Below are 20,930 nucleotides of genomic sequence, written 5' to 3'. Positions count from 1 at the left end.
TTTACTTATTTATTCATGAAAGACCAGGGAGAGCCAGAGACACAGGCAGAGGGAGAAGCAGGCTCCCTGTAGGGAGCTGGATGCAGGACTTTATCCCAGGACCCCAGGATCACGACCTGTGTCAAAGGCAGATGCTCATCCACTAAGCCACACAGGTGCCCCAGTCCAATGAAATTTTAAATTATAAACTCTATGAATGTATTATTCAAAATAAATAAGCAAAAATTGAATTAAATTTTTAAATTTCTAAATAAAAAATAACTGGTATCCTCATATTTGAATCAGGATTATTTTCCTATACAAAAAAAAAATTCTAAATCATAAAGCTTCACACACATGAGGTTTATTTCTCACTCCCTAACGTTTGACACATGTTGGATGGCCCTGTATACCTAATACCCACAATAGCTGAAATTTGAGGCCTTCAAGGTTGGCTGCATTGGGAGATAGGTATGAAAAGATACATTGGCTCTAAACTGCCCAAGACCAGAACTAACACACATCATCTCTACAGTCATTGGCCACAACCAGTCCTATGGTCCCCAACTGACTACAGGAAAGGTCTTAAAAGGAAGAGCATGTGTGGAAAACCTGGAGGTCATCCCTGCACTTTCCTCCTTCAGTAAATTAGTTTTCAAACAAAGGTCTTATGGGGTGCCTGGGTGGCTCAATAGATTGAGTGCCCAGTTTGAGATTTCTGCCCAGGTGTCAAAATCTCAGGGTCGTGAGACCAAACCCCACCTCTGGCTCTGCTCTGAGCATGGAGCCTGCTTGGGATTCTCTCTTCCCCTCTGCCCTGGCCCCCGGCTAGCTCGGGCTCTCTCTCTCTCTATCTCTCTCTCTCTCTCTCTCTCTCTCTCTCAAAACAAACAAGCAAACACCAATAGAGTTCTTAGCAGTTGTAAACCTCATACTTGATGTAACCTCTGTTTTATGTGGTTTGGTTTTACCGTATTAAAAAGTCATATTAATATTGCAAATAAAGACACATAGATGAGACCCCTAGGATGTCTTAGGACTCCCAGCTATGCCTTGCCTTAAATGTAGAAGAAGGAAATTTGACCAAGCAGTAAGGGTAAATGTACTGATGGCCAATCTAGATTTGGGTATCCCTTGAATGTTTGAGTTTAGTCATTTTCAGCCACGCCAGCCACAACTCAACAATAGTAGTCCACACAGTGGCTGGCTTGGGTTTGGGAGGCAGAGGAGCTCATGCTATCCATTTAGTCAGGATCCTTGTGCCAAGTTTTCCCGTGAACAGCTAGTGAGGGCCACTGAGTGCAATCTACCTCCACAGATTATAAAGAAAGTCTAGAAGGAAGCTAATGCAATGTTCTGACGTCTATTTTTATCCTGGAAAGAACTGTTTGTCTCTCAGTTCTGCTCTGAGTCCATTTTGCCAAACTGAGCTTTATTACTTTGCAGCGAGAGAAGTGAGGTCTCCCAAAAAGTCGAAAGAAAGCAATGAAATAGACACTCTACATTGTCCTTCCAGATCCTGTGGGATGAAGGGTAGACGTGAGTTAGCAACATAATTTAGTTTGTCTCCTTTTTGCAAAAGTGTTTATTTACCCGAAAGATTCCTGCATCCAATTCTAAAGCATGCCAGCTGCCTAAAAGAGAGGCTCAGAGAGGCAGAAAGCTTTGGTCATCGGGACCTGTATTGAGGGATTACTCCCCAGGAGAAGTGAAAAGAGGATTCTAGAAGAGATTGATCAGCGTTTCAGCAGAGGAACCAAAGTGAAGTGAAGTGTATCTTAACATGTCATTTTAATGAGGCATGAAAGTGACTGCAAGAGTAATGTGTGAACAGGGCATTTTGCCCCGCTAAATGCATTCTATTTTTGTTTACCTTATAATGAAAACACCACAGGGTCAGGGTGGGCTGTCACAAGCAGAATGTTGAGTCATGAGCACACCCTACTGGTTTGGTACGAGACAACGATAACAGACCATAGAAACTCTCAAAGATTTTTTTGACTTTTTTTAAAACTGTGAACATAACAAAGCATAATATTCTGTAATTTTAATGTCATACTAATTAATATGTACAATATGTACATCTTCATACAGATTAATATATATAATACATTTATTTCAAGAGAATCAAATCTTTTCTGAGGCTTCGGATGACTTCATATGCTTCCCTTCCCTCTTTCTCTATTTTTAGCATTCTTTTAACACTTTCAGCTCTCATTTAGTTTTGGCAGACTCTGGATGCACCCCTAGGAGGACCCTTTTGAAGTGAGTCGGTCTGATCCCGGATCCGCAGAGCCACCTGCAGATGTCACACTGAAACAGTGCTCCTGACACACCACCTGTTTTTCCTTGTTCTCCTTCAATTTCTGCTTTCATCAAGCAAATTCTTCAAACAGCTGGGTGGTGCCAACACATGGAGCCCCCTGGGGAGTACATTTTTTTTTCCACACTGGAAAACCAAACTTAATTGCTCAGTCACATTTGGAGTACTTTTTCCACTCCGCGGATACTTTACTCACGTTAGCTGTATTTGAATTAGAAAATCGCAACGTTTTCAGCCACACAAGAGGAACACAAATTAATCTAAGCATGAATTTTAGGGAAAGATCAATAGGTAGCCATAAGTATGTGGCTAAAAGAATGTGTCACGTGATCATTTCCAACTACTGTCTTCCTGACCAAAGACAGTTATTTAGAAAGAGATGCTGGGTGGATCACAGTGATGAACTAAGAGTTTGGGATTTATTCTTTTGCTTTGTTTTGTTTTGTTTTTCACCTAGTACTAGTGATCAAGCCTCCCTGGCTATTTTTATATCATGATTTTACTGCATCTCCATAGCAGTGCACTGAAATTTTATTATTACTATATTCTCAGGCTCCAGACATTAAGGGATGAGGAGCAAGTAACAAAATTCCTATAAGTAAACACAGGCAAAGAAAAACAAAATTATCATTCTACTTTCGTGTAACCCAATCTTTTGTTTTAGAGATCAGAAAACTATATGCATACCGTGGTACAAAAGGAATTTCTTCCCAACTTTTATATTGTTCAGGCATAAAAAAAAAAAGTTAGGACCAAATATTAAGCCTCTTCTAGGATAATAAAATAAAACTCAAAAAAATCTTGTGCAGGCACAAAATATAATTAATATTTGGCAATATTTGCCCTCCATATGTTTTTGGCTCACAGCTCACTCCGACCCAAAGAACTTCCCATCACATTATTCATTTTACAATAGCAACATTCCTTAATTTGAGGTTTACTCTTTCAAAACTTGGACTTACACTATGGTGTTAAAATTAAAATCTGCTAGACAATTGTATAAAAATGGCAAAGTAAATTCCGTGAGTCCAAGTGCTGTAGCTATATATTTCTGTTACCTCTCTGAAACCCAATATGCATTCTGCTAACATATAAATCTAACAAAACACAGTTTTGATTATATCCCTCAAGATCCTTTAATGGCTACAAAATTAAGTTTTAAAATCTTATCCTAACATGCCAGTCCTCTTCAGTCAACTTCTCCATCTCGGGCCCTTACAACCCCTGTTTGGACACCCCTATATTCCAGCCTAATTGAATTATTTTGTTTCTTTGACCATATCATATGCCTTTTTCAGTGTGACTCTGCTGGCATCCAAACACTACCACTGATCAAGTCAAATTTCCTTCAAATCACATTCAGTAACAGTGATGATAACAACGATGATAAGAGAAGCAACCAGCACTGGTGAGGGCTCATTGTGTGCCAAGCATTGAACGAAGCACTCCACGCACGTCGTATGAACTAAGCACTTTTCACGCGTGAGAGTTCATTCATTCCTCTTGGCAAGCCTAGGTGGTCGATCCTGCTGTTAAGGAGAAACTAAGATACCGTAATATGCAACTTGTCCAGGGTCCCGTAGCTTGTATGAAGAAGAACCCAGAAGGAAAATGACTTCTCCCTCATGAGCATTTCTTGATTTCTCAAATGCTGTAAACCAACTTCATCCAGATTCGTCAGGCAGAACTTGAAGGTTGTTTTGTAGAAATTGTAGTCATCAATCATTTTTAGCCAATGGGTAAGAAGCCAGTCATAGTTCTGTCCTGGAAACCCAATGAAGTCTAGTTCTCTGTCCTCTTAGAGATCCAGCTCCCTCCAAGCAGGGAAGCTTCCCTTTAACCAGAACAAGATTCCAGAAGTAAAATTGCTTTCCTTAACACCACCTGAATTTTTCTGTGTTGCTGTTTAGATACATTGACTTTTTTTTTTTTTAATTTAGCTGGAATAGCAGTTCCTAGAACGTGATTCCCTAGGAGAATCTGCAAGATCAAAACTATTCTGTAATAATAGTCTGCCTTTTATCAGTGTTTCAACATTTACACCGATGGTACCAAAGCAGTGGTGAGTAAAACTGTTGGAGCCTTAGCACAAATCAAAGCAGTGGCACGAAACTACACCAGAATCTTGTGTTCTTCCAGCAGTTGCCCCAGAGCCTGTGTTCTTGACGCCAGTGCATTCACAGGGGATAAAGTTCCATTTAAGAATGTCCTTGAGAAAGCATAACATTTATTGATTTTATTAAACCTAGACCCTGAGAACATGTCTTTTGAACATTCTGTGGGCAAAATGGAAAATTTCTATTAGTTACATACCAAAGTACAATGGCTGACTCAAGGTAAAACACTTGGGTGATCAAATTACAACCAAACTAGTTTTTTTGTTTTGTTTTGTTTTGTTTTGTTTTGTTTTGTTTTGTTTTGTTTTAATGGAACACTATTTTTACTTGAAAGAGGAACTAAAAGACAAAATATGGTTATTCAACCTTGAGTATTTGGCAGGCATGTTCCCCAAACTGAATGAAGTGAGCCTGCTCCTTCAAAGAAAGCAATTGACAATATTTGTTGTCAGTGATAAAATTGGATTTTCAAGCAAAACTTAACATTTTAAGACTTTGATTTCTTTACCATATTGGCAGTTTCCCAATATTTACAAGCTTTCTCATAATATTAGTGTTATGTTAATGACTGTGCTTTTTCTTTTTATTGTAAAATAAAGTGAGTTAACATTTGTAAGATCTGCATGAGTCAGTGCACCAGTGTTTCATAGTGACCAATGCACAATGTTACAAAATCATGCATGGATAAAAGATCCATTTGAAGTGCAAGATAGGCCAACAGATTTTAGTGGAACAGAATACAAAATGTTCATGGGTTTCATTTCAGATTCCACATTGCAATGAATCTTCAATAAACTGCCGTTTCTTATGCTGTGATGTAATACCAAAAATATACAACCAAATTATCTGCAAAAATGTTAAACTACTTATTTTTTCAGCTTCATAAGTCAGATGAGTTATGAAATCAGGATTTCTTTGTATACTTCCACCAAAACGATATATTTCATAGACCAAAGCAGACACATGTGAGAATCGTGGCCTCTTCTAATAATCCAGACATCTGACTAAAGAGATTTTTCAAAAATGTAAAACAATGTTAAGCTTCCCAGTCTTTTTAAGAATGAAGTTATTTTTCACAAATGTTATGTATAACGAAATATTTTATCACCACTTTAAAATTGATCAATAAATATTTTAATTTTTTTTACTTTCAAATTCATAATATACATTCTTACAGGATTTTCAATAAATTTTAAGAGGCACATGGATTCTGAGACTAAGGTCTGAGCCAGGTTGTCATCTTTCCTTAGAGACTACACCTTGCTGGATTCTTATACACTATTCTCCAAAGGATGAATATGCATAGGAAACACACTAATCCACTATCTTTTGTGTGTGTGTAAGATTTATTTATTTATTCATGAGAGACACACACAGAGAGAGAGAGAGAGAGAGAGAGAGAGAGAGGCGGAGACAGGCAGAGTGAGAACCAGGCTCCTCGTAGGAAGCCCAATGAGGGACTTGATCCTGTATCCTGGGATCACGCCCTGAGCCAAAGGCAGACGCTCAACTGCTGAGCCACCCAGGCGTCCCCACTAATCCACGTATCTTGAGTATATTTAATTTTACCAGTGAGCACCCAATTTAACAATCACTGTTGTAATTAGAAAATATCAAATTTGCAAATTAAAATCATTTCTGACATTCACTATGTGATTAAAAAAGCCTCATGTGCTGACCAAGAGGGAGACATGAGCATACAAAGTAACTGGAACATGGACTTTCTCAGCAGAATTCCAGCTGACGACACCTGGAGTTTGAATTCCCTATTAGAATTCAGAATTCAGCAACTGAGTTTTAACTTAATCATAATAAGAATCAGGTAATACAATACCATCTATGCTGAAGTATTTAAAGTAAAACTATAGACATTTTAATGCCCAACCAGATGCCACTTGTCATTGAATCTTCTAGTTCTTTTTATGTGTCTCTTTCAGGATACGTAGTTATAAAACCTCCCAATTCTTAGTTAGAAGCTTTGTGTGCATTTATTCTATTCCCTAGTCTCTTCACAAATTCTGACATATTACCTATCCCACGACTGCAAACTATAATTAGGTAAACCAGATACGAAGAAGCAAGAGAAAATTAACTATGAGTGCTTGCTAGCAGGAAGCTGGGCAGATGGAACATGTAATTTCAGGAATACACAGAGATCAACAGTAAATAGTAAAGAAGAAATGAATATTCCAATGATAGATGAAATACAGCAACAAGTATCCAGGAGCAGATATACTTAGCCACATATACGTAGGATAACAAACATTCAAAGATAGTCTACGTAAAGACCTTGTAACTCAGCAGGAACAGGAACTCGGGGGTAGGACTGGAGTCCTGAGAGTGAAATAAAATAGAAAGTGGAGTTCATAATCTTAGACACATTTGACCATTAATGAGTTATGAGTTTAAAGACTCAGGAATAGGGGAACAAGACAATATTCCAGTTACCAGTCTATCAGGATACATAATTAATAAATATATAATTTTTATTTTGGTTAAGAGATGAATTTAAACATACCGGAAATTTCACTCTTACTATATGAGCCTGCAAATAAAGTAGCAATGACTTTGATATAATGTGGATAAATAGAATCAGTAACAGGGAAGGACAGCTTCAGAACTGTAACTCTTAAAAGCATTTGGGAGAAAATAATTCAAACCCAAGCACAATTTCGGAGTTGAAAAGAAAAAAAAAAAAAGGCTGGATTTTAATCCTCGCTTGACCATCTTCTAAAAATATAATATTAAAAAAAGGGGATAGCAATTTCTCTCAAACTCATTTTTAACATGGAAGATAATATCTTTGCATTAGTTTAGTTTGGAGTATTGGATATTATGTGTATAAAAAGCATAGTACAAATAAAGTATGTTAGTTGTTTATTAATTTTAACAATAAAGGTCATTGATTTTGATAGCAACAGGATTTTAAAAACTAGCTATTATTGTCATTTCCAAGAAGAAAATATATTTCCATGTGCCATGGCAGCAAGAAACAAATATATAAAAAAAATCATTAAACGTTACATTGTTAAAAGTGTATTTTAAATGGAAAGAGAAAGTGCTAATGGTAGTGCAAAAAAAATTGTTATGTTTCTCATAACAAATATGCTCAGGGGTTTTATTAGCATGCAACAAAGGCTTCAAAGAATTTGGAAATGTTGAGCAACCAAAATTCAGAAATATGGATAAATTTCTGAATAGAAGTAGAGGCAAAGAAAAAATTATTTAAAAGTTTATTTAAAAGTCTACAAAATTAAGTCTGAAAAAGATACAAAGTGTAAGATAGATGAATTTTATTTCCTTAGATTTTCCACATGACGAATTTATACTAATCTATCGATGAATTAAAAATTAAATAATTTCCAATGTCTCCTGTACTTTAACTTGGAATAATACATAAATCTTTGAATAAATCTGATTTATTTCTCTACAAGATAAAGTCATTAAAAATTTTTTTTAAATAATGCTGTCCTGAAATTCAAAGAACTTTGAGGTAGTTATGAGACTACTTATAAATATTTTAATCCCTATTGTACTACAGTATCTTGACAGAGGTATTTCATATTGTCCTAGTTCTTCTCCCCTCCCTCAAAAATGATTATCACATAGATGACAGAAATAAAAACACCTAACCTGTGAGGATGACCACATGATTACCTAATCTGAATTGAAGAAGAGAAATTCTTCATGGTAAGTTGAAATGCTCTAAGCCAGCTGTCTTCAAACTTTGGAATGCATACACCCAGGTATACGTTAAGTCTTCCCGTGGGGTATCAAGACATGAACTTCCAAATTCTCAACTTCCATGTGCTTAAATTACCACACGCACGTACACTGTCTTAAATTGATCCTCCTGAGAATACACTTTTAATTGAGCTTCAAGACCTTCTGTCCAATCTCTCTCTCAAGATGGTACTTGCTCATCTCGGAGTTACTGCAGTCCATTTTCTGGGGTGTAAAAACTTCTGGGAAGCCAAACAGAGGTATAAAAATATTATTATTGGTGTTGAGAAAGGAAATGATTAATGACTGGTAATAAATCTTTTCATAAGTCAGGTAGTTTACAATTCTTTGTTTTGAACAAAATTAAGGCAAGACCCAACTGGTAGTGATCTATTATCAAGATGGTTTCTAATAATCTGTGATTTGGAATGATAACTAGGAAGGACTGCAAAGAATTATGCCAAATTCTAATAATAAAACTTCTTCTGTTTCTACCTGCTTATCTACGTGATAAGGTTTCTGAACATGTACATCTAAGCTAACAAAAAAGATATAATTAGAATTCTATTTGAACACTGTCTAAATCCAGCAACAAGGAATATTTAGATACATAAATTAACATTTAAAAGTTCCACCCAGTAAAAGACTTATAAAGAGATGCACTACCAAATTTCTGAATTGTATATTTAAATACTATCTTTCAAAAATTTAGTATATATAAAAAGTTATCAATGTCATAAAAATAAAACTATAGTGAAGATCCAATTCAGAAAAAAAATCATTTATCAGAGATTTACAACCACAGGAAAGTCTAAAATTGTATATTCTAATTATGCGTAATGTACATGTGTTCTTTTTACATGGAAGTATAAGATGATCAGCAAAAGGCATTCAAACATAAATATATTTTCTATATTTTTAAAATACATAATGGTTCATAGCAAATCGCTATGGTATTTAAATTCCAGGAGATGCAATTCAAAAAATGAAGTAGCAGTTTCAATTTAGTTATGCTCATTTACCATATGATGGAAGTTTTTTTTTTAAGTTTCAATATTTATGTTTATAATGAAAACTTTAAAATGGTCAGTTAAATATGAAGTTATCCATAGTTTCACAAAATCCCTTAAGAGGTCCGTGAATAAAAGTTTGAAGTAGAGCGCTCTAGTCTAAATCACAGATACCAGAAGATATTCGAGACTGATACTAAAACCTCACATTGATCACTACAAACAAGGAGGAAAATAGTTGCTTTTTTATTTTGTTTTTTGCTTTTTGTTTTTTGTTTTTCAGTTCAGTGACAATGTCTGGTCTCTGTCACCTCACCACAAAAGATTTATGATTTTGAATGAATAATCAGCAGTGACCATAATTTGTTTTTAGAAAAATTCTCTTTGAAATTTACCTTGATCTTGATAAATTACTGCAGGTTGATCTATATGGGAAAAACTGGCACCAAAAGCTGCAACTGCTTTGAGAGGGGCTTTATGTGATTATTAGATTTCAAAGCCATGGAGCTGTTGCTAATCTTCAAGAGCTCTAAACACGATTGTTTGTGAACACCTCCTTCTTCCTCTAATCTTTCCTCTCTCCCATGTTCTCCAATGCCATCTAAAATACCCATTGACTTCCTTTGAATCAGAAGTTTTAGCAATCTGAATGCCATGTATTTCAAATAATTCATCTAACAGTGTGAAGCATTGGGTAGTACAACTGCTGAGCACCCAGGCATAGTAAAGCGTATCTCCTCTAAGCACTTAAAAATCAGACTGACTATAAAAGTCACATCAAGTGTTCAATAAATTTTTCCATAGCATTTGACTATTTCAGGAGCGCAGTAAGAAGTATAATACTTTCCTTTTCAGAGCACTGACATTTATTACTTTGTACAAATTGAGTATCTGAAACCCAGAAAACCACTGCAGATACAGTAGAAAAAAAAAGTCAATCGCTTTTCTGATTGCTTTAATAAAAGTTATAGTGATTCTTTATATTTAACATCTGTACAACCAAAAAGTGTGTGTGTGTGTGTGTGTGTGTGTGTGTGTGTGTGTAAATGGGACCTCCAGCTGCTCTTAGATTGAAGGAATCTCCATGGCATCAGCAGACAGGAATGATATTTCATTCACCCGTTGGCCATGGTAAAGGAATCAACAAGATCCACATGGTTGTTCTGGGTGTTAAAGTGTGTCTGCTTTGTAATCGTTGTCTGAGACCCAAGCTCTTGCTTTATAGTGCTTAAATAATTGATTTCACCCAGCCTTCAGTCAGAGTTAGAAAACCCCAAATATTTTCCCATTAATCCTTAGAGTCGGGCACTGCTTAGTTTCAAATTCATGGATTCATGGGAAATCATAGAGTTTACAAAGAAATTCATTTTGGCTGGGAACAAAAATAAAAGCTTCATGTGGATGATTTCTTAATGTGTTGAACCAGAGCTACAGGTCGATGTGGCAAAACAAGAATATTATTAAACTCACGAAAGATGTGAGTTTGCTGGTCTATTGCTGTGTAGGTTATTTCGTGTGTAAGTCATTGTTATTTTTTTAAATAAGTAAATTTACCAAAAAGAAGAGAGATCTAATAAAAACACAGGAAATTAGCCACATGCTATAAAACATTAGATAACTGGCCCTTCAGATCAGTAACCCCCTGATGAAGAACTCAAAGGTGAAAAAACATTCTGAATGTTGGAGCCACCAAAAGAAGTAAATTTAATGGGAATATATTCCTGGAAGGAAAGCATTCAGAGTGTTCTGTCGACTGCTCTAACCTATGAAATTCTAATTTTATTCACTGTTGGAATTAAAGGTAGATATATGTTTATTCACAACAGAAATACAAACTTAACTTTCATTGTATTTGAGTATTTGACGTTCTGAAAGAATTTGAAGCAGGTCACAAACTAAAGCACGGTATGAGATAAATCACTTAAAGATAAATATAACACAGTTTTTTGAAGAAAACTGGAATAACTGCTCTAAGACATCTGAGTTGAGTAGATTACCATACTAAGGCAATAAATTTGGCTGTAAGGCTTTTGACTGCAAACCAAAGGATGGGAAACCTACTGTGTTGCATTGTTTCCACATTTTGCCATTAGAGAGTATAAAAACTCACCTAATGACACTATTTCTCCTAGAATGAAAATTGTGTGTATATACTGTAGCCAGCCATATGGATGTTGTGTACTTGTAGACACGTGCAATAGGCACAAAGGTGGTGATAGATGCGTCAAGATGTCAGACGCATCAAGCTCTATAGGATACAGCATGGATAGTAATTTAGTTCCAATCATTATTAAACTATATATTAATGCTTACAGGAAGCATAAGCCCATCAACATAACATCCTGTAGAACAAAGAATTTTCTGAATTTTTAAAAGAGAATCTAGGACACCTGGGTGGTTCAGTCAGTTAATTGTCCAACTGTTGATTTCCACTCAGCTCATGATCTCAGGGTTGTGAGATTGAGCCCCAACATGAGCTCTGGACAGAGCACTGGACAGAGAGTTTGCTTGAGATTCTCTCTCTCTCTCTCTCTTTCTCTTTCTGCACCCCCTCACACTCTGGCACACACTCTCTCTCTCCCTCTCTAACATAAAATAAAATAAAATAAAATAAAATAAAATAAAATAAAATAAAATAAAATGTAAAGTAAAATAAAATAAAATAAAGTAAAATAAAATAGATTGCTATGCTGCTGAATTTAGTACAAAGTGGGTAGGGAAGAAATGATTCACTTTTCTAAAATTGGCTTGGAAATTTTGACAAGTACGTTTTAATTTTAGTGTTTCTCCTTAAGATCATTCCACAACTATGTGGAAACCTGTCATGACAGATTTTAGAAAAAGGTATTTTTTTTTATTCCGGTATAATTAACATACAATATGCTATTAATCTCATGTATACAATATAGTGATTCCATACAATATAGCGTTCTATACAACACTCAGTGCTCATCACAAGTGCTCTCCTCAATCCCTATCACCTATTTCACCCATCCCCCTCTGGCATCCACCAGTTTGTTCTCTATAGTTAAGAGTCTGGTTTTTCAGTTTGTCTCTTTTTTCTCCTTTTTAAAAAAAAAAGATTTTTAATGCTATAATCTGTGGTCATAGCTCTGATCTGTTAAATCTTATACATAAAACTGTGAGGTGATAAGCTTTAGTACCCACATTATCAGGTTTATGTATGTATATAAAAAAATTAGAAAGATCATCATATAGCCTATTAAAACGCTTCTTCGTCGACCCCAGGGTAGCTCCTTGCAGAATGAGCAGAGGTGATCTCTTTCCCCTTTGTACACACGCCTGAGCAGAGACCTGATGGAAGAGTTATTCTCACAGGGATTCCAAATGATAAATCTTTGTGTCACTTTATGGTGTAAATTATATGATTGGTTCAATGCCTTGCCTTTTTATAATTTTTTCCTTAACTTAGCAAGAAAAAGATCACTATCTGTTTTTAAGTTAATGGAATTTTTGCATGGGAAGATTTATGTAATGGAAGATAAGAAGAAATATGTGGGGGTTTTTTAGCAATACTTGGTGAGAAAAGACAGAAATCAATTACTTTATTAAAAAAAAAAACAGTTTCCATGTTGCAAAGAAACATACATTGTAAGCCGATGGAACAGCATGTCCATTGATTTTCCCGGGGTGATGATTGATTCCAAGAAGGAGACCCTTTTGGAGGTACAGCCTCTGTACAGGACTCAAGAGCACAGGTCGCGTCTCTAAAAGACCTACCCATTTATATCTTTCTCAGTCTTCTGGCAGCCGCACTACAACTGTGTAATAATGGCTTCAACAACATAATCCTTTAAAGAAAATGAGGGCACTTGAGATTTCCTGAGATCTAAATAAAAAAAAAAAAAGAAAAAGAAAAGAAAATCTGGCACACAATACCACACCTTTAAGCTCAAAAAAAAAAAAAAAAAAAAAACCAACCAAACAAACAAAAAACTAACAACCTACAACAACAAAAACCTTTATCACAGTTTTTTTAAATCAGAATTTTTACTTTTTTTTAGTGGGCTCCACACCCAGCACGGATCCCAACGGGGGGCTTGATTTCGCAACCCTGAGATCAAGACCTGAGCTAACATCAAGAGTCAGACACTCAACCAGCCACCCAGGTGCCCCAGAATTTTTACTTTTTTTAAAAAGAAAGTACAGATTATCACTTTGCCTCAAGTGTTTGGCAGAGATACAGAATCACTGAATCATTTATTCAAACACTATTTCTTGAGCACTCCCTTAGCAGCATGCCAGGCACCAGGAGGACACTTGGAAGATAGGATGGAACAAAACAAATTATCTTCACGGGGCTTATTCTCTAGGGATAGGACAAACAATAAACAGCTATGCATGATGTTAGATTATGAGCAGTGCTAGCAGAAAGGATAAAGCAGTAAAGGAGGATGAGATGTACTGGGAGTTGTGTGAAGGTTGCAATTTTCCATGGGTGGATGGAGGAAGGCAGCCCTGAGAAGGCATCTAGGGAGTCAAGAGGGAACCTGCTGGTGTATTCCAAGACCATCATAGAAGCCAATGTAGAAACGAATGGTGACAGAAAGATTCAGATTCTTTTAATTTTCTGAGACATTAAATTTTATTTAGGGGCACCTGGGTGGCTCAGTCGGTTAAGTGACGGACTGGATTTTGGCTCAGGTCATGATCCCAGGGTCCTGGGACCCAGCCCTACTTGGGGCTCCATGCTTAGTGGGGAGTCTGCTTGAGACTCTAACTCTCCCTCTCCCCACCCTTCCCCCTGCTTGTGCGCACTCTCTCTCTCTTCCTCCCTCTCTCAACTCAATAAAGAAATCTGTAAAAAAAATTTTTTTATTTAAAAGTAGAGGAAAATAAACTTGATTTTTGCTGGTGAAGTGGCTATATTTTTAGTGGCAGGAAATGCTATGTCTCTGAAAGCGGTTCTCTCATCTGGAAAGCTGGAACAGAGGTAGCTATTACCTCACGTGTCGTTCTTCTCTCTTACACCTCAATAGTTTTTTAGGAAGAACAGATGGGGAATTGGTAGGTTTCGATACTCAGAGTGATTTTTGCTCTATAAAAAAGACCATTGTCAGAAATTGCAAAAACCAATGTAAAAAACAGGAAAACATATTCAATTGATTAAATCTGCAAATATGGAGATAGATTTGACTTCTACTACTAGGAATAAATGTGCTACAGTCCCTTCTTGGCAGTGTGAACCCATTTCATGAGCAGAATGTCAAGCAACTTTTCATAATAAAGTACACAATCCAAAGATCCTTTCTTCCTAAATGCACAAACTCTTCCAACCCCGTGATGTTGGTCATCAGCGTATTGTAACAAAGAAGCATTTATTTATTTTCCTCACTCCTCCATCCCTCCCTACCTGCAAAGAACAGGCCAGCCTGCAAACTTATTCCTTATAAATGCACAGGATATTTTGTTAAGCAATACCCAGAAAAGCCAAATGAAAAAAAGGAAAATCAGTAAATTTAACAATAAACAATGAGCATTAAACCACATGGCAAAAGGAGACAGGAGTATGCAGAAAATGCACATGGAAAGAGAAGCTACCTCATCACTGGATGAAATGATCTCATCTAGACACTTTTTCACAACAAATTTGGAGTTCTGAGCCCAAAAACAAACCTCATAAATAGTAAGTGTTGCAAAATGTAAGATGACGGGACCAAAGGAATCTTCCCATTTTTACTGAAGTACCATTTACACATAGACGGTCTATACTTTCTTTTTCATACAGCTTATTTTCTTTCCCTCTTCATGAAGGAGCATGTACTTGTGGTGGCTTTTAATCTTAGGGAAAGCAATCAATGTACAGGGATCTCTGTTCTAAACTAAGATTATTTTGCCAGATGTTAAGCAGCTCTCACTGACTTTTTTTTAATTCAACCATGAACACATCATTTTGCACCTAATTTAACAGGGCTCTAAAGGAATCAGAATCTCCTATCTCCAAATATAAACATATTTTAATTGCAGTTCTTGGAGATGCTTCGGTTTCCATGCTGGGTACCTGCAACCCAATGCTTTCAAGTTAAGCTTGCCATTTCCAAATTTGTTCATAAAAGAAAAACTGGATGGTTAAAATCACCTTGCAGGTGTTTCATTATTCCACACCACATCCAATAAGAAGACCGTCTAAATTTCAGATAAATTCCACTCAGAGTAACCAAATCATAAATATATTTTCATTATTTTGCTATTCAGTGACTCAGATATGCTATTATTCAACTTATTTTAAGGACTTTCCAAGTGTATTGTTTTTCTGAACTGTTTAAGTGGTTCTAAAATATTTTCTCCGAGCTGAGACCTGTAATTAAGGACTTAATTTAAGAAAATTTGTTGTGTTATATCTACTTATGTTGAATGTGGTTTATAACTAATTTTGGATTCATTGGAGATTTGCATATCAAAAAATAGTGAATTGAAAGAAATATTAGCTGTATTTAAAATATCTGAATGATATTCTTTTTCTTAAGATTTTATTTATTTATTCATGAGAGACACAGAAAGAGAGACAGAGCCACAGGCAGAGGGAGAAGCAGGTTCCCTGTAGGGAGCCTGATGCGGGACTCGATCTCAGGACCCCAGGATCACAACCTGAGCTGAAGGCAGATGCTCAACCGCTGAGCCACCCAGGTGCCCCTGAATGATATTCTTAATACAAAATCATCTTCTATGCTCCTCTCATTGGTGCTCGTTTTTACCGCATACAATTTCCAATCTGAGTTCTGAGATGGGGCTGGGGCTGGGATTTCGGCCTTCTTATAAGCTAGCACAGCAGCCTGTCCGTGTTTCATGGACGCATTTCATGGACACTGACCGATGACCCAAGTCTCCTGGGTCAGAGACAAGGGAGCAGCAGAGCAAGGAGCTTGGGCATTAGGTTTGCAGTGATTCCTCACATCCACCGGGTCCCACGGTGCACACAGAGAGCCCGGTCTTAGGCTCGGTGGGTTTGCATCCCAGCTGATCAACACGGCCTGGGAGATGGAGCACAAAGCAAGCCTGCTCCTTGTCCCTGAAGGACGAGCCTCGCCCCAGGAAATGGGCCACGTGGAGAGTGGTCAGGGCCTCTCATCCTCGGCAAACTCAAGCAGGTGGTACCCACAGGATGCTCGGCACCCTTGGGGGTGCCTCTACCAACTGATATTTGAGTGAAGTTTGATTCAAAAAATCCTGATTGAGATCGATTTCTATTCAATTGAAGAAAATCTATTCCTATTCTTTCTGTCTGTCTGTCTCTCTCTCACATGCACGTACCTCTTACACTGACTTAAAATCAGCTGAAACCTAAAGCTTAAGGAATAAACCCCACACAGCCTACCTGTTCCAAGTCAATCAGACGACATCAGCGACAGAAGCAAAGGTGGTATTTTGTGTGTGTTCAATTCTTTGCTCAGAAACAGAATGCTACATGGATTGAGCAATTTTGGAACGTTGCCCCCTGTCCTTTTGGACTGAACTGAGGGCACCTCCTTCTCCATGGGACACCAAAATACAAAAGCTACAAATCTCCAGCGTTATGATGATAAACCATATTTAAAATGGTGAAAGCTGAAAGGGAGGCCGAGCATGAGAGCCTCCTAACTCTGGGAAAAGAACTAGGGGTGGTAGAAAGGGAGGTGGGCAGGGGGTGGGGGTGACTGGGTGACGGGCACTGAGGGGGGCACTTGATGGGATGAGCACTGGGTGTTATGCTATATGTTGGCAAATTGAACACCAATAAAAAATAAATTTATAAAAAGTAAAAAATAAAAAATAAAATGGTGAAAGCTGCTAGCACTTTAAACAAAATATTGCTTGTCTGTCTGTCTGGACAGTCTGTCCAGACTAATCTGGCAATATTTTTACAAATTAAAAATAAAGTCCTATATTACTTTACCTCAGTCTATAGAGGTAAAAGTGTTCACACTTATCTGATGATAAAATGCACATGTTTTTCTGTGACATTTGGGCTAAATACTGTGTGGCTCATGATCTTATATTCCAGCGGGGCCTGTGTGATTCCTGGTTTGTGCTTTAAAGCATCACATGCAAAAGAGAATGGCAGCGACAATAGGAAAGCCTAAGCAAGGAACGACATTCTGTTAAAAAAGAGGTCTTAGGTTCAGTCTATTTACCCACATTTGGAAGGTTTTACAAATATCTCCTTGAAGGACAGTTTGCCTCTTAAGAGAATTAGAAAGATGAGGTTTATAAAGTGCATCAGAAATAATAAAATTATACGTTAAGTGGCAATTTTTAACTTCAATACATGCATAAATGTCTACTGTAGGCTTTAGAGACTGGATAGTATATTTAACCAAGCCTAACTGTAGCCAAGCATTTCCAAAAGTTGTAACTGCAGTAACTGTAGAAAAGGTCTGGAAAAGAGCCCAGACAAATGGACCCCTTTAACATTAGCCATCCCAAAATGTCCTTTCAATCTTAAGAGAGTATAGATGGTTTCATTAAAGGGAGAAACAAAATCAGGGTAAAAGAAACTTATCCATAACGTTACTCCAACCAGCACTTCATGCAGATGATTTTAATTTCATTAGACCAAGAAACTGCAGCAATGACACCACCTTTTAGGTAGTTTTGCTAGTTCTTTTGGTTTGCTTACTGAAACTTGCCATCTACGTATCCAGGGAGCATTAATTACACCATTGAGTCTTGAAGCTAGAGCAAAAGAAAAGATTGAAACGAGGTCTCTGTTTCCAGGAGTTCCCATTCCAGTGTTGAAAAAACTTCCAAAAGCCACTAACGACATCAAATGTGGCAGGACACCTGTTAGGTGCAGTTGACCACCACCGTGTGCCTAGGCTCTGAGGACTTGAACTCCCTACTAGCTCTAGGGCCAGCACCTTTGGATAACACACTCACTTGTTCTGAGTTATTCTACTACAATTAAATCAGGTGAGTTGACATTTTCCCTTATTTCCCACACTTGCATACCAGAAAGTCACACCTTTTTTTTTTTTTTTTTTTTAGAAGAATATCGTAAGGACTCAATAATGCCTCCAAAAAACGAAGTCAAAGTCCTTACAGTCCCAAGGGTTTTGGCACAACTTGGATGCTTTGATGTGTGATTCTTAAAAGGAAATAGAGTGGTAAGTGCCTATCATGTAAGCTACCATTTATTGAGTGTAGACACCATGCTAGTCCTTTTACGGGTTTTTTTCCACTTATGCCTTAAAACACTGCTATACGAGAGGCACAACTGGGATTCCTATTTGGAGGTGACACCTACGCTAAGAAGAAATTAGATAATGCCCCCAAATACACATCAGTCCTGAGAGGAGTAGGATTCAGACCAAGGCTTCACTGTCTCTTAGCTGTGTGATTTTGTCACAGTTAACTAAATGGATCTTTTTCTAAATGTGCCAAGTGTTCTTCTTAGGCATGTCTCCTTTTTCAAATTTTATAATTCATAGTCTCTAGAAAACAAAAAAAAGATGTTTCCCTGTGATCTTTAAAAGTGGCAAAAAGGTGTCTTCAGAAAGAATGCTCTTTCCCTCTGCATTAGTTTGCTAAGGATTCCTTAACAAAGTCCCACAAACTCGGTGGCTTGAATAACAGAAACTTCCTATCTCACTGTTCTGGAAGCCAGAAGTCCCAGATCGAAGTGCTGGAGGGGTTGATTCCTTTCAGGCGGAGTGTAAGGGAAAATCTCTTCTGTGCCGTTCTCCCAGCTTCTGGTGGTTCCCTGGCAATTTTAGGTGTTCCTTAATCTCTAGATCTCTGTCTTCCTCTTCACAAAGCATTCACCCTGTACACAAGTCTGTGTCCAAATTTCCTCTTTGATAAGGACACAACCATACTGGATTACGGGCCCATCCTACTCTTGTATGACCTCTTCTTTACTAAACACAACCGTAATGACCCTATTTCCAAATATGGTCCTATTCTGGTTGGTCCTTCAAGATACGAATTTGGGGAGGATGCATTTCAATCCATAACACCACCCAAAATAAAGTGTGTTCACAGAAATTAAATGGAATAGGAACAGCTCCCCCTAAAATTTCACAGTGCACTACTCACTACTCATCATGAAACTTCCCTCTGTTTTTTAAAAAAGATTTATTTATCTATTTATTTATTTATCTATTTATTTATTTATTTATTTATTTATTTATTTATTTATTTATGAGAGAGGGAGAAAGAGAGAAAGAGAGAAAGCCAGTGGGGGTTGGGCAGAGACAGAAGGAGACAAGCAGACTCCCTGCTGAGGGCAGAGCCTGAAGGGGATGGATCTCACAACCCTGAGATCAAGGCCTGAGCAGAAACCAAGAGTCGGGTGCTTAACTGACGTGAACTTTTTCTCTGCTTTAATTCAGCAAACCACAGATTGCAAACTCAAAAACATACAGGTGGATAATGATAGGCACGGAGCTGAGGGGTGCAAGTGAGTAGACATGGATTGTACACATGAAACATGTGGCCGGCGGTGAAGCAGGAACACGCGTGTCCCGCCCTCGGAGGGAGCTGCTTCCCAGTGCTAACCAATTGATGCCATAAAGAGAATTCTTCAAGACTTTTTGGGAATTCTTATGTTTATGTGTAATCACCCATACTAAACATAGATTCATACTAATCACCTACTCCACACACACACACACACACACACACACACACACTCACCACACTGAACCACTATATAAGTTGGCAGATTCCAGTCCATAGTTCTGTAATTCCTGGTCCCATGTGCACATTTTCACCTCAAGGTTCTCCTCAGGCTGCAAGTGCGCTGTATGGAGATACTCCTGGGATCTCTTCTCTCTGCACAGTCTTTCTTGGCAATCTCAGGCCTCAAGATCAGCTCTCAAAATTTAACTTTTAAATGTTCTTTTACCCTGGCTTTTGGCCTGTGGTTCAGTCATACATTTCCAACCACTAGCCAGTTGGAATTCCCAACCTCAAACGAACTAATTATCTTCCACGAAGGATACCATCACTGCCCACATCACTTTCCACATCATGGGAAGCTATGGAAGCTCTGGCTTCCATCTTGTAACTTCTGTATCTAACAAATGATAAATCTGTTCCAGAGCCCCTTTCCAAGAGTTGGGAAGTTAAATAATGCTCACACAGATAATCCTTTATGTGACTTGAATGTAAATTCATCCTACTTTCTAGAGCAGCTAGCAACCCGGAGAGAAAATTAAAATGCCAACCAATCTTCACTGAGTGTTTTTGCAGTATTCCTAAGCAATTCAGTTGGCAGTCCCATGAAATTCTGGGAGCCAATAATGTATTTTGTCCTGTACGCAAAGCTGGTGATTTAAATCTTTAAACATTAAGCCTTTTAATGCTTCCCAAGAAGTTGGCCCCGCTAAACAGCACACACATGCACAGAAATACTAACCAACTAATAAACAAACTGATATTCACTCCCAGGAAAATAGAAAATGTTTTGAAAAAAAAGATTCTAACATCTATTCTGCGTTCTGCAGCAGAAATGGGTTATGTGGATCTGTTCGTGTGTCCAATGTCCTTGAATGGAAAATTGATTTCTTCCCAATCCCACTAACTATTGAGTAAATACTAAGAGTATTGTTTGAATAGGAATTAAACTATTCTCATTTCAGTGCACTGATGATTCTCCCTTTAACTCTGTGCCATTTCGCCATCCCTGCTAGCAGCACATCGAATTAGCCCTTAGCTGAAATGCTCAAAACATCTCTTAAGCTGACAATATGAGCATTTTTGGTGGTCCTGAGGTTAACTTTGTTCCATAGAAATGATAGGCAGAAACAATCTTTATACTTTTAATTGATATTTATA

At 37.5% G+C, this 20,930-nt stretch overlaps 2 long non-coding RNA genes across 2 annotated transcripts; one reads left to right on the top strand and one right to left on the bottom strand.

The window, feature by feature from the left end:
• Positions 1-1,382: 1,382 nt before the first annotated feature.
• LOC140596665 (uncharacterized) lies at positions 1,383-20,738 on the top strand. The gene is made up of 4 exons (XR_011998576.1): positions 1,383-1,740; positions 4,243-4,364; positions 18,141-18,256; positions 19,484-20,738. It is a non-coding gene; the product is annotated as an uncharacterized lncRNA (long non-coding RNA).
• On the bottom strand, positions 3,565-12,996 carry LOC140596666 (uncharacterized). The gene is made up of 2 exons (XR_011998577.1): positions 12,762-12,996; positions 3,565-8,384 (listed from the first exon to the last, which is right to left on the bottom strand). It is a non-coding gene; the product is annotated as an uncharacterized lncRNA (long non-coding RNA).
• Positions 20,739-20,930: the final 192 nt, after the last annotated feature.

Source organism: Vulpes vulpes, unplaced genomic scaffold, assembly GCF_048418805.1.
Source record: "Vulpes vulpes isolate BD-2025 unplaced genomic scaffold, VulVul3 Bu000000737, whole genome shotgun sequence".
Taxonomy (NCBI): Eukaryota; Metazoa; Chordata; class Mammalia; order Carnivora; family Canidae; genus Vulpes; species Vulpes vulpes.
This window is presented reverse-complemented; position numbering and strand designations above follow the sequence as displayed.